The sequence below is a fragment of the Capricornis sumatraensis genome, chromosome 1 (assembly GCF_032405125.1).
Source record: "Capricornis sumatraensis isolate serow.1 chromosome 1, serow.2, whole genome shotgun sequence".
Taxonomy (NCBI): Eukaryota; Metazoa; Chordata; class Mammalia; order Artiodactyla; family Bovidae; genus Capricornis; species Capricornis sumatraensis.
In genome coordinates, this window is record NC_091069.1 from 175766613 (window position 1) to 175780681 (window position 14069).

At 41.2% G+C, this 14069-nt stretch overlaps 1 non-coding gene across 1 annotated transcript; it reads right to left on the bottom strand.

The window, feature by feature from the left end:
* Positions 1-517: 517 nt before the first annotated feature.
* Positions 518-590, bottom strand: TRNAG-UCC (transfer RNA glycine (anticodon UCC)). Its single transcript has one exon. It is a non-coding gene; the product is annotated as a tRNA-Gly (tRNA).
* Between the last annotated feature and the right edge of the window lie 13479 nt (positions 591-14069).

Sequence of the window (14069 nt, forward strand, 5' to 3'; positions counted from 1 at the left end):
TGGGTCTCTTTGATGATGACTTCCAACAACTGTGTTTTCATGTCTCCAAGTTTCCCTGGCTCCCCACATATCACTGTATGGACATGGTCCGCCACTAATGTTCTCAAAAGCAGTTAATATAATGTTGTAGCATTTAACTTTACTGAGAGCCTGTGGGTGACAGGTCAGGGAGGGAAAGAAAGAGAATAACTCAAAACAGATTACTTGATATCGTGACTCTTGCTTGTTCACAAGCCACGTCCCCCCTCGAAGGTCCCCTACTCGCCTCTTGTTCCTTAGCCCCTGACCTCTCACATTTCAGGAACCAGTTTCTCTCTTGGATGAGAGTCTTTTTTTTTTTTTTCTTTTTTTTAACTTTGCTAACTCTTCAAAATATATATACATATATACATACATACATACATATATATATATATATATATATTTGGCTGTCAGGTCTTAGTTGGGACACATGGGATGTGGTATGTGGGATCTTTAATTGTGGGTTTCAAACTCAGTTGTGGCATGTGGGATCTAGTTCTCTGACCAGGGATCGAACCTGGGCCCCCTGCATTGGAAGCACAGAGTCTTAGCCACTGAACCACCAGGGAAATCCTAGATGAGGGTCTTTTTAATCCAATCCTCCCTCTTTAAAAGTCCAAGACCCCAACTCCCTTTGCAATTTAGCCCCAGGCAGAGGAGTGAAGCCAGTAACACCTCATGAATATTAGCCAGAATGTTAACTCTAACCTTAGTGAAAGCAAAAATTTTTATGTTATTACACAGCAGGTGAGTTCCCTGTTGTCCCCAAAGTCTTCATTCAGCAATAGGATTTGGGATTAACTCTTACATAGCTGAGAGGCCCATTTAAGTATTTCTCCCAAGCAAAGATACCTCTCAGGCCCATATGTTTTGTGTTATTCTCAGCTTGAATGATTCCTGGAAGCAAGAGTTAAACAAAGGCATTTTAAAATTCTTTTAAAACTCACTTTATTGAGGTAGATATAATTTACTTCAATACATGAATCCATTTAAAGTATAAAACTCAATGAGCTTTGATAGATGTATGCTCATGTGAAACCACTATTACAATCAAGATACAGAATGTTTCTATCACATCCAAAAGTTTACTCTTGCCCTTCTGCAGTCCCTTCTTTTCTCCACCCTCTAGCCCAGGCAAGTACAGACCTGCTTTCTGTCACTGGAGATTAGTTTGGTTTTTCTGGAAATGTATATAAATGGAGTCATAAGGTATGTGCTGTTTTAGTGTCTGGCTTCTCTCCCTCAGCACACTGTGAAATTCATCCGTATTACTGCGTATCAGTTCTTCCTCCTTCCCTACTTCTTTCTGCTTTCTTTTACAATTTTATTGAGGTATACTTTATGTAAATGGAACATGTTTAAAGCTTTGACATGTGTGCGTGTACAGGCTAACTTGTTTCAGTCGTGTCTAACTCTTAGCGACACTATGGACTGTACCTTGCCAGGCTCCTGTAGTCATGGGCTTCTCCAGGCAAGAACACTGGGGTGGGTTGCCATGACCTCCTGCAGGGGCTCTTTCCGACCCAGGGATTAAACATGTCTCTTACATATCCTGCACTGACAGCCAGGTTCTTTACCACTAGAGCCGCCTGGGAAGCCTTTTGACATGTATACACATCCATGAAACCATCAGCATAACCAAGATATCAAATGTTCTTATAATTCCCAAAAGTTTTCTTGTGTTCAACCTTTCCCATGCCTGCAGTCTAACGTAACCACTGATCTGCTTTCTGTCCCTACAGAGTAATTTGTATTTTCTAGAATTTTATACAAATGGAGTCATACAGACTTACGGGGTTTGTTGCTGTTGTTCAGTCGCTAAGCTGTGTCCAGCTCTTTGTGACCCCCTGGACTGCAGCATGCCCCAGGCTCCCCTGTCCTTCACTATCTCCTGGAGTTTGCTCAAATTCAAGTCCATGGAGTCACTGATGCTATCTAACCATCTCATCCTCTGTTGCCCCCTTCTCCTTTTGCCATCAATCCCTCCCAGCATCAAGGTCTTTTCCAATGAGTCAGCTCTTCGCACCAGCTGGCCAAAATATTGGAGCCAAAGTATTGGGTTTGGGAGGGGTTTATTTTTTGATCTGGCTTCTTTGACTCGGCCTGATTATTTTGAGATTCATCCATATTATTGTGTATATTTAATAGTTTGGTTTTTTCCTACTTCTGAACAATATTTCACTGTGTAGATATGCTGGACGTATCACGTTTTATCTATTCACCTGTTGATGGACATTTATGTTGTTTCCAGTTTTTGACTATTACAAATAAAGATGTTATGAGTATTTATACACAAGTTTCTGTGTGGTCATATGCTTTCATTTCTCTTGGGTAAATACTTATTACCAGTTTTTATAATATTAGCCATTCTAAAGGGTATGTAGTGGTATCTCACTTCGGTTTTAATTTGCCTTTCCTGATGACAAATGATACGGAGCCTTTTATCATGTGCTTATTAGCTACTCATGTCTCTTAAAAATATTTGCTTCAAATCATTTGTCCATTTTTAGTGGACTGGTTTGTCTCCTTATTTTTGAGTTGTCAGTGTTCTTTATATATGTCTCACAAATATGGTCTTCCTTTCCGCCATTTTTACAGGGCATTTCTACATAATACATTCACTTTACAAAAGGCTAACCAGGATTTTAAGATAATTAAGAAAGTAGCCTGAAGTCACATAATTTTACTGCTGCATCTCAAATCCTGTTTCGTAAACAGGAAGAGCCCATTGCTCTACCTTTTCCTGGGTTCAAGACTTCAAGAGAGTACTATACACAGAGTCCTACTGCCAATGTCTGCTAATGAAACTCGACTACAACCGTGTCAGTATCTGCCATGGCTTTCTACTCCAATTCCCTACTGAGGACCCAAGAAAGTGTGACCAGGAAGAGATGGAGATCTGCTAGGCACCTGCCTTCCTGACTCTTCCCTGGCAAAACATGAGCAACAAGAAAGTCAGGCAGTCCTGAAAGCATGAATCCACAGTCATCCTTTCTTAGGCCCTTTTGAACCCACACCAGCCGGCAACACTCTAGGACTACAGAGACAAATCCAGAGACCTTCTCAGGAGGGGAAATGCTTCTTGCTCATTGCTGATATTTCCTTCCATGTGGAATAAGTGCTCAATAAGTGCCATGCTCCTGGCCTCTCAGAGCCTTTATTCACTCTGCCCCAAGTGAGGTGTACTGACTTATCTCAGAAGAATAAACTGGGAATACTAACCTCTGATCCTGCTGGAATACTAACCTCTGATCCTTCTGGGAGAGCACCTGAGTACTCAGGACTGTTGGAACTGGGAGGGTCAGGATTCAGTATTAGCCTTAAATCAGGGACTTACCTGGTGGTCCAGTGGTTAAGAATCTGCCTTGCAATGCAGGGGACAAGGTTTGGTCTCTGGTCAGGGAACTGAGATCCCACATGCTATGGGGTAACTAAGCCCATGGGCCAGAACTACTGAGTTCACATGCCTCAACTAGAGAGCCCACGCGCTGCAAACTACAGAGGCATGTGCTCTGGAGCCTGCAGGCCACAGCTAGAGAGAAGCCCGAGCACTGCAGGGGAGAGGCCACCCGATGCAGCCAAGGCTCAGCACAGTCACAGATAAATAAATATTTTAAACAAGGAGGCCCCCAAATCACAATCTCCAAAATAAGCTCCTACTGCAAGTGAGATTTGTCTCCATTTGCCATATTCTGTCTCATTTCTCACATGATTCAAAACCTGGGCAAGGAAAAGCGGTGATATTAGCACCACACCAGCTATATTTTTTCTATTTACCTATAAGTCGAAAACACAGACTCCACTTTCCCATAAAAACAATGTGATATGTAGGTGATGTCACAGAATCAGCTAAAAAGAGCTAAGTTTACCTGTAATTACTTGGTTACCACAGAACTATACTTCAGCAGAGGCCTTATCAATGATCTATTGTCTATAGAGATGGACAGGACACATTCATTAATTTAAAATTATATCTGAATATTCAGACATAGGGCAAACAGGAGAGTGCTGAGTCAAAGACATTTAGGATTTGAATCTGATTCGTCAAGAGCCCCTCTTCAGCTACTTTGATTCCACAGCATAACACTCCAAGGCTTTGGGGAATCATTAGAAACCAAAAATCTCTATCAAGATTAAATAACTGGCCCACAGAATTTTTTGCCTACAGGATCAAATGTTGCAAGAAATTTTAACTGCCCTTAACTACTTCTCACTAATTCTAGTCCCTTGATACACAGTCTTGTCAGATTCACTAATACTATTAATATCCTATTTGGATAATAAATCAAGTTGATCAGTTATTTTCCTAATTTAGTAAACCATCCCCAGAGTAATGCCTTGTGGAAAAGCAATATTCCCAACTCAAGTGTTTAACTGGTGACATTTTGACAAAAACCATTGCCAATCCTGGCATTCTTATCTACTGAAATTAACTTTTCACCTAATGGATACTTTACAGGAATAAAGTCAGGTGATTGATATCAGATGTCTGGGGCAGTTCTGTGTATCTATCAGACACATCACTGAAGCAGTGGACAAGACGGCAATGGTTCCTATGTGCCTGGAGTTTATAGAGGCAAAGGGCTGGGCAGCAAACAATTAATTTCAGAGAGAGATAAATGCTATGAAGAAAATAAAACATAACAGGATAGTGACTGGTGGGTTAGAAGGTACTTCTTTATATAGGACAGTAAGCAGAATCTTCTCATGGGAGTTGATATCTGAACTCAGACTTGATATTAAGAAAGAGGCTGCCATTCAAACATAGGAGAAGAACTTTGAAGGCAGAAGGAGCAATGAGAACAAGTTTGGTGTTTGAGGAGCACTGTCGTTTAGCAGGAGATTGGAAGGTGGTGATGTCAGAGAGGCAGACTGTGGCCTGATTCTGCAGGGAGTACAGATCTTATTCTAAGTGCAAAACAGGAAGCCGTAGAGATGGCTTTTTTTTTTTTTAATGGGTGAATGACAGGGGGGTTCTCTGTGGTCTCCTCTAAGACAGCCACCTGACTATCCATCTGCAGTTCATTTCCTCCACGTTCTCACCATGTATGAAATGACTTTGTCTCTGTTGGTTCCAGTGTCTGTTGCCCACAAGAGCCTCCCTGCCTCGTTCACTCCTCCATCTCCAGCAGCCAGAACACAGGCACACAGCAGGTGCTCAGCAAATATTAATGGATTAAAGGAAAGAATGGACAAATGTCATCCAGTTTGTTGAAGCTGCAGGGAGCACAGAATGCAAGTAAATAAGATTCTGTTCTGGGTCTTCCGACTCACCATAATTTATTTTCCAAAAGTTGGCTGACATAATCAAATTATTCAGAAAGGGAAAATAAAATAGTTAAGGAATGTGGGAAAAATACTCAACTTTACACTCATTTTAAAGACATGCTGCTCACCAGAACAGAAATGAAATGACATCGTGCTTCTGTTTAAAATATTTACATTGATAATAATCATTTCTGGTGAGGGTATAGGTAATTTAACACGCTGGTCAGTTCTACATCCCCCCTCCCCCAAAGGCAATTCAGCAGCCAATATTCAGTTCAGTTCAGTCACTCAGTCGTGTCCAACTCTTTGAGAACCCACGGACTGCAGCACGACAGGCTTCCCTGCCCATCACCAACTCCCAGAGTTTACTCAAACTCATGTCCATCGAGTCAGTGATGCCATTCAACCATCTCATCTTCTGTCATCCCCTTCTCTTCCCACCTTCAATCTTTCCCAGCATCAGGGTCTTTTTCAGTGAGTCAGTTCTTCGCATCAGGTAGCCAAAGTATTGGAGTTTAAGCTTTAGCATCAGTCCTTCCAATGAATATTCAGGACTGATCTCCTTAAGGATGGACTGGTTGGATCTCCTTGCAGTCCAAGGGACTCTCAAGAGTCTTCTTCAACACCACAGTTCAAAAGCATCAGTTCGTTAGCACTCAGCTTTCTTTATGGTCCAACTCTCACATCCATACATGACTGCTGGAAAAACCATAGCTTTGACTAGATGGACCTTTGTTGGCAAAGTGATGTCTCTGCTTTTTAATATGCTGTCAATATGGTTTGTCATAGCTTTCCTTCCAAGGAGCAAGCATCTTTTAATATCATGGCTGCAGTCACCATCTGCAGTGATTTTGGAGCCCAAGAAAATAAAGTCTGTCACTGTTTCCACTGTTTCCCCATCTATTTGCCATGAAGAGATGAGACTAGACGCCATGATCTTCGTTTTCTGAGTGTTGAGTTTTAAGCCGACTGTTTCATCAAGAGGCTCTTTAGTTTTTCTTCACTTTCTGCCATAAGGGTGGTGTCATCTGCATATCTCAGGTTATTGGTATTTCTTCTGGCAATCTTGATTCCAGCTTGTGCTTCATCCAGTCCAGCATTTCTCATGATGTACTCTGCATAGAAGTTAAATAAGCAGGGTGACAATATACAGCCTTGTCGTACTCCTTTCTCTGTTTGGAACCAGTCTGTTGTTTCATGACCAGTTCTAACTGTTGCTTCCTGACCTGCATACAGACTTCTCAAAAGGCAGGTCAGGTCATCTGGTATTCCTATCTCTTTAAGAATTTTCCATAGTTTATTGTGATCCACACAGTCAAAAGTTTTGGAGTAGTCAATAAAGCAGAAGTAGATATTTTTCTGGAAATCTCTTAGTTTTTTGATGATTCAACAGATGTTGGTAATTCGATCTCTGGTTCCTCTGCCTTTTCTAAATCCAGCTTGAACATCTGGGAGTTCACAGTTCATGTACTGTTGAAGCCTGGCTTGGAGAATTTTGAGCATTACTTTACTAACGTGTGAGATGAGTGCAATTGTGAGGTAGTTTGAGCATTCTTTGGCATTGCCTTTCTTTGGGATTGGAATGAAAACTGACCTTTTTTAGTCCTGTGGCCACTGCTGAGTTTTCCAAATTTGTTAGCATATTGAGTGCAGCACTTTCACAGCATCGTCTTTTAGGATTTGAAATAGCTCAACTGGAATTCCATCACCTCCACTAGCTTTGTTCATAGTGATGCTTCCTAAGGCCTACTTGACTTCACATTCCAGGATGTCTGGCTCCAGGTGAGTGATTATCTGGGTCATGATTATCTGGGTCATGAAGATCTTTTTTGTATAGTTCTTCTGTGTATTCTTGCCACCTCTTCTTAATATCTTCTGCTTCTGTTAGGTCCATACCCAAAAGCAATTCAGCAGCAAATATTAAAAGCCTTCAAAATATCCTTACCTTTTGACTGAGAAATCCACTTCTAGGCATGTATCCTAAGGAAATATTTTCAACTGAAGGGAAATGTGTGCAAATACATTTGTTGCACTATTATGTTTATTATGAAAAATTAAAAGGAACATTTTATAGTCAAGACCAGAGGAATAGGGACTTCCCCAGTGGTCCAATGGTTAAGAATCTGCTTTGCAACGCAGGGGATGCCAGTTCAATCCCTGGTCACGGAACTAAGATCCCATATGTTTTGGAGCAACTAAAGCCCACTCCCCACAACTACTGAGTTTGCCCGCTCCAGAGCCTGTGAGCTGTAACTAGACAGTCCATGTGCCCCCAGTGAAAGATCCACAGGATGCAACAAAGATCCTGAGTGCCGCAATTAAGACCTATTCCAGTCAAATAAATCAAGGAAAAGAGCAATAACTGCGGTGACTATCCTTGATGGAGTGAATGATACATGGCATTAACAGACGCCTTGATACAGCAGTAAAGGAGAGCATTTCTTCTACTGTGACAGTGTGTGGAAAAAAAGCAGGGTTCTCCTTCCTACACTGTTGGTGGGAATGTAAATTGGTCTAGTCATTATGGAGAACAATATGGAGGTTCCTTAAAAAACAAAAATAGAATTGCCATATAACCGAACTAATCCAACTGGTGGGCATATGTCTGGAGAAAACACTAACTCCAAAAGATCCATGTACTTCCAATGTTCATAGCAGCACTATTTATAGTAATTAAAACATGGAAGCAGCCTAGATGTCCATCAACAGATGAATGGATAAAGAAGATGTGGTATACACAGACAATGGAATATTACTCAGCCATAAAGTGAAATAATGTAATTTGCAGCGACATGGATGAACCTAGATATTATTGTGCTGAGTGAAATAAGTCAGACAGAGAAAGACAAATATGATATCACATACATGTGGAATCTAAATTCTAAAATGTGGAATCTAAAATGAACTTATTTACAAAATAGAAACAGACTCACAGACAGAGAGAACAAACTTATGGTTACCAAAGGAGAAAGGGGTGGAGAAGGGATACATTAGGAGCTTGGGATTAATAAACTACTGTATATACATTAGATAAACAAAAAGGTTTTGCTGTATAGCACTGGGAAATATATTCAATATCCTATAATAAACCATAATAGAAAAGAATATGGAAAATATATAAATACACATAAAACTGAATAACTTTGCAATACACCAGAAGTTAACACAACATTGTAAATCAACTATATTTCATGTACTTCAGTAAATTTTTCACATGGACCAGTTAATGTGCTTTGCATTGTTGGGAGGCAGTATTATGGTTGAGCTCTCTCGAGATTTTCTATTTTCACACACAGTTGATGTCAAGGGCTCAGAGGAAGGTTCCACTGCTGACACATGGGCATTCTATCACTGGAGCTAAGTTTCAAACACCTTGGCCTTCAAAAGAGGGAGGCGTTAACTTTAGGAGGTTGGCTTGTATAATTCCACAATCACTTACCTACTCACCTCACTGAGTTTAGTCAGTTCTCAAAAAATTTTTTTTTGCATCATGGAGAGAGTCAAGTTTTGTGAACTCTTTAATTCCATTTCATTATCAGTCTTCAGGAAATTCAGCTCTGGGAGAAGTCACAGAGAGGGGCTTTCCCAAGGAAGGCTTCTCACCTACTTCCTCCTCTGCTCCTTGATTGTGGGGAGGTTTTATGAAGGCCAGAAATCTCCCCTCTGGTCACACATTGTAATTCAGTTTTCCTTCTAGAGGAAGTGAGTGGTTCTAGAGAGACTACAGCAGTGCTCTGTGGATGCTATAGCTGGACCCGGGCTTGTTGCACTTTGAGAGGAAAATGGTCACAATGAATGGAGTGTAGGTTGGCACCTGCTGGCCTTTTCCAGCTAGTTCTTCCTAAAGTGATAGGTGATGCAGTGAGGCCTGTGCTTCTTGGAGTCTGTGATCTGGACCTGCAGCACCAGCATGGCTTGGACCTTTTTTAAAAATGCACATTTCGAGTGCTAGCCCAGACTTAATGAATCAGCGATCTGTGTTTTAACAAGACTCCAGGAAACACTGATGCGTGCTTGGGTGTGACAGCCACCGTGCCCATGGTAAACAGATGATTTTAAGTCGTCTGTGGACACAGTACTGGAGAACATTGGTTTACTTAGTGGGGGAGGTAACTGCATTTTCAAATTTATTTCAGTCATTCGGATTGTGAAATCTCATCTGTTGCTAGCATATCTCTTTCTTGCCTTGTTTCCCATTACAAGGAAGAGAATTGCTCAAAGAGCCTTTGACAATCATAGATACCCACCCAGAATCCAATCACACTTTATTTTAATTGCATTTATTTTATGGTGACTTTCTATTCATGGAAAATGAAACTAGTTTTTTATTTTTATTTTTTTTGAGGTAATGTAAAGGATATTTACTTTGCGTGTCCGCAAAGAATCGGACACGACTGAGCGACTGAACTGAACTGAACTGAAAGTATATTTTAAAACTAAAGTTATTTAGGTCTTGAAAAAAATAAGTCAATTTCAAGAAGACAGATTATGGAAGACAACAGCAGAGATGATATATGTTTTGTCAAGAACCCACACAACGCTAGGACGCATCACTGCATGCATGTTGAGGAAAATGGTCTTTAAAAGTAGGGTAGTGGCGGAAGCAAACAGGTAAATGTACTGAAAAAGAACATGAAATATCAATAACATGACAAAAGTCACATGAAAGTAGCAAAAGAGGACTGAACCAAGCCTGCATTGGAGCTGAACTCTGAGTTACTTTCTGATAACTCAGTTATTTTCAGATAAGCACCTGTTCCAGGGAAGTTGCCCCCCCAGCTGACTGTCAGTCTAGGGAGGATGTAATATCATTTAACCTGACATTCAAAGCTCAAACTCGACCTTCAACTTTCCCAGTGATCTTTCACCAGACATTCATTTTGGTTGCTGTTTTTCTTCGTCACCTATAAAATGTCCCTTTCAAGAAGGAATCTTTGATCTGGCTTTCTCGGAAACAGTTTTCTTTATGACAAATTTTAAATAAAACTTGGGAAGGCATTCACGAACAATCTCCTGAGAGGCTGCATAGCTTCAGGAATCAGTGAGATACTCTGTGGGCCTATTTTACTGAAAAGATGAAGAGAATGACAATGCTTGCCAAGGACAATATGTGTGAGAAATAGGTTTCACACACAGTCTTTGGGGGAAGGGAAATTTGGCAATACGCATTGCAGACCTTTAACAACAGACCTATCGTTCCACCCAGCAACGTTCCATTCCATTCTAAGAATTTATCCTAAGAAGCAGTGAGACTTGTGCTCAAAAATAATAATGGGACTTCCCTGGTTAAGAATCCACCTGCCAATGAGGGAGACATGGGTTCAATCCTTGGTCCAGGAAGATCCCATGTGCCGAAGAGCAACCAATCCCATGTACCACAACTGCTGAAGCCTGAATGTTCTAGAGCCCATGAGTAGCAACAACTGAGTCCATGTGCTGCAGCTGCTGAAGCCTGCTCACCTACAGCCTGTGCTTACAAATTTTCAACTATGTAAATCTCCAAAACCTAGAGCCTGATCAAGACAAATTTGGGGAGTTTGTGAGACGAATACTGCATAGTCACTAGGACAAAGGAAATTTTCAATAATACTATATTTACTAAGCATAAATAAACTACAAAACAATATGTACAGTGAGGTACTATGCTTGGGTTCAATGAGCCAGTGTCAACTTCAGCTTTTTTCCTCATTCACCAAATACTTTAGAGAATCTACAAATGTCAGATGTTATTTCTGACTCTAGAGGACAGAGCAAATGAACTGAAATTTACATTTCTGCGGTAACTGTGAAAGTGCTTTAAAGGACACACTTGGGGGGTGGTGGGAGCACATAAAGAGGAAACCTTACCCTGAACACTTTCTGCAAAGTGCACCCAGTAAGCACAACACCCAGCAGAGGCCAGTGCATGCAGGCGTGCAATAAACAGCCACCAACTGGCAGACTTCCTCTGGGGGCAAATCTCTCCACCCTGGGCAGCAGTAACCATACAAGGCAGGACCAGAAACCAGCCTCATCTGTGATGTCCTGCTGTGATGCAGGGTCTGCCTCTTCGGGGAGACTCCTCTTTCCTATATGGTAACTAATTCCCAGCAGCCCTGATCCTTCTCCCCAGAAGGCTCCTTGGTGTCTCTGGAAATTGCAGAGATGGGGAGCAGCTGGTAGAAGGTGGGGCTGGGCAGCAATGTCCATAGAACTTCTCTCTGGAAGCGAGCTTGTCCTGGCTCCTCCTGAGTCAAGATGCTTTGTGATCACCTGCCCTGTAACTTGGGCTTCTCAGGTGGCACTAGTGGTAAAGAACCTGCCTGCCAGTGTAGGAGACATAAGAGACTTGGGTTCGATCCCTGGGTCAGGAAGATCCCCTGGAGGAGGAGGGCATGGCAACCACTCCAATATTCTCACCTGGAGAATCCCATGGACAGAGGAGCCTGGCAGGCTACAGTCCATAGGGTCACAAAGAGTTGGACATGACTGAAGTAACTGAGCATATATGCCCTGTAACTCTTTTGCCATCCCTTGAAAAATATTTCCTCATTTTTCAATAATGCCCCCTCTGAGGGTGGCATGAATGTGTGAGTCTGTGAATTGAAAACTAATTACCAGTTGAGCACAATGTCTGGGAATCTTTTCTCCTCTGAGAAAAACTTAAGTTTTAGTGGGAATATCCTGATGCTCTTGCAGGGCTGGGCCCTCAGGGTGTTGTCCCCTCATGAACCCAGCGTGGAGTGGTGAGAAGGGTAGTTTTCCCCAATACGTCATCCCAGAGAATTAAAAGTGAGCCAGATATCACTTTATCATCACTAAGACGGTTATAATAAAGAAGACAGATAATTGCAAGTGTTGGTGAGGATATGGGGGTACTGGAATCCTCATATACTGCTGGCAGGGATGTAAAATGGTACAGCCACTTTGGACAAAAGTCTGGTCCCCTTTCACACAGAGTTCCCATTTCATGCAACAATTTTACTTCCAGATACATTCCTAAGATAGGTGAAAAAATGTCCACATAAAAATTTATATACGACAGTTCATCCATTATTCACAATAGCCAAAAGATAGAAACAACCTAATTCCATCATCTGATGAATGGTTTAACAGAATGTGGTATATTCATAAATGGAACATTATTCCTTCATAAAAAGGAATAAATATGCTTAAAACTTGAAAATAATATGCTAACTGAAACAAACCAGTCACAAAAGACCTCATCTCATATGAAAGTGAAAGTGTTATCATTCAGTCATGTCTGACTCTTTGCAAATCCATGGACTATTGCCTGCCAAACTCCTCTGTCCCTGGGATTTTCCCGGCAAGAATACTGGAGTGGGTAGCCATCCCTTTCTCCAGGGAATCTTCCCAATCCCGAGATCGAACCCAGGTCTCCTGCACTGCAGGCAGATTCTTTACCATCTGAGCCAACAGAGAAGCTCAGTATAATTCCATTTATATTAAATGTTCAAAATAGGCAAAAGGATTAAGGGATGATGATTAAGCATGGGTTTCTTTCTGGGATGATGGAAATGTTCTAAAATTGGTTGTGATGATGCACTGAATTTAAATCAGTGAATTATCTGGTATGTGAATTATATCTAAATAAAGCTGCTCAGTTCAGTCGCTCAGTCATGTCTGACTCTTTGCAACCCCATGAATAGCAGCACACCAGGCCTCCCTGTCCATCACCAAACTCCTGGAGTTCACTCAGACTCACGTCCATCGAGTCAGTGATGCCATCCAGCCATCTGTCGTCGCTTTCTCCTCCTGCCCCCAATCCCTCCCAGCATCAGAGTCTTTTCCAATGAGTCAACTCTTCGCATGAGGTGGCTAAAGTACTGGAGTTTCAGCTTTAGCATCATTCCTTCCAAAGAAATCCCAGGGCTGATCTCCTTCAAAATGGACTGGTTGGATCTCCTCGCAGTCCAAGGGACTCTCAAGAGTCTTCTCCAACACCACAGTTCAAAAGCATCAATTCTTCAGTGCTCAGCCTTCTTCACAGTCCAACTCTCACATCCATACATGACCACAGGGAAAACCAGAGCCTTGACTAGACGGACCTTAGTTGGCAAAGTAATGTCTCTGCTTTTGAATATGCTATCTAGGTTGGTCATAACTTTTCTTCCAAGGAGTAAGCATCTTTTAATTTCATGGCTGCAGTCACCATCTGCAGTGATTTTAAAGCTGCTACCAAAACATAAAAAAGCAAGGGATGGACAAGGTGGAAATTCCTCCAGTAGTTTTAAAGAGGACTGTTTTTTAAAGGAAATTTTTATTCACCAAAGACCTCCCTCTGCCTACAGATAATCTTTTGTAATGACCACAATTCCGTATAGTTCAGAAGAGCTATAGAAATATAGTTATTAAGAACAAGTTAAACTTTAAAAGCACTTACCATGTGCCACTATTCTACACAATTTACTTCACACTAATTTACTCAAAATCATAAAGAAGATTTACCATTATAATACGTATATTATAGCTAGGACTCTGAAGCACAGTAAGGACCATGACTTGGATCTGGGTCTGCAAACTTTTTCAGTAATGGGGCAGATAGGAAGATCTTGCTTCTCATTTTAAATTTTGGCTACATGGGTCATATAGAAACTAGTTTGACAACACTTGTAAATTACACAACACTATTAAATTGTTGTTAAGATGACTTAACTGTAGTATAAAATTTGCTGTTTTACCTTGTTATTGTAAGTTAAATTCATTAAGAAGCATTACCAAGTCTTTACCAAAGTTACCTTCAAAAATCATTCTTGTTTGATAGTTGTTGAAAGTGGTTC